Raw genomic sequence first — 1266 nt, forward strand, 5'->3', positions numbered from 1 at the left:
ATCCCTCAAATATCCTCACAATAACACTCCTTCTCTATAGAAAATGATGAATCATTTCTACTTTCTTTCCATTCCTCTGCTTCCATTTTTTCTTGACAGGAGTTCACAGTCTACCATTATTCACTGGTGAATGCCCACAGTCTGAAGTTGTCTTCAATTTTTCCATGTGACTAGCAAAGCCCTATCCCCAAAGGAACACAGTCACCTGCCTTCCCAGACATCTGTATCCTGGAAGTAGCATTCCAGAGAAAATCACAAAGTAAGAAAGATATGATACAACATAACGCCTGCCCCGACCCCATATCCCATGTGCCCTGTGAGTCTTGTTTTTCCATCCTTCTGGTCATGTGCTCTGATCTCTAAGTCAAGGTCCCTGATATAAGTTATAGCTGCAGCACGCATACTGACTATGGAAATAGCACACACTGAGCTCTAAAATATGAACATCAAGTTGCTCCTTTTTCACTATCCAAACCTCTTCAGTTATTTATATATGTTATTAGAATAAAATCAAAAATTCTTACCGTAACAGCATTAGATGCTCTGGCTGCCCCATTGGAAAGACTCTTGTGGTCACCTTGAGGTTTTTTGGTGTTTTGTTTTGTTTTGTTTTGTTGTTGTTTTTGTACCTCAAAGTTCCCATGATGCTTTTAATGTGGAAAGCCTCCACATAAGAAGTCCCTTCTGAGCTAGAGAAAGTACCCAAGGAGCTAAAGGATTTGCAACCCTATAGGGGGATCAACAATATGAACTAATCAGTACCCCCCAGAACTGTGTCTCTAGTTGCATATGTAGCAGAGGATGGCCTAGGCGGCCATCAATGGGAGGAGAGGCCCTTGGTATTGCAAAGATCATATGCCCCAGTACAGAGGAATGCCAGGGCCAGAAAGAGGGAGTAGGTGGGTTGGGGAGCAGGGCAGAAGGAGGGTATAGGGGACTTTCAGGATAGCATTTGAAATGTAAAAGAAGAAAATATCTAATAATAAAAAAAGAAGTCCCTTCTATCCACAATGACATTCTATGGCTCGCCTTCCTCACCCCTGTCCTCTATCACAATGTCTTGTCATCAGAGTCACTTTTCCTAATCTTTCTTTTCCCTCACACTGTCTACAAGGTCATAGTACACTGACCTATTGTATTAGTTAGGGTTTTACTGCTGTGAACAGACACCATGACCAAGGCAAGTCTTATAAAAACAACATTTAATTGGGGCTGGCTTACAGGTTCAGAGGTTCAGTTCATTATCATCAAGGCAGGAGCATGGCA

Source organism: Mus pahari, chromosome 13 (assembly GCF_900095145.1).
Source record: "Mus pahari chromosome 13, PAHARI_EIJ_v1.1, whole genome shotgun sequence".
NCBI classification, from domain to species: Eukaryota; Metazoa; Chordata; class Mammalia; order Rodentia; family Muridae; genus Mus; species Mus pahari.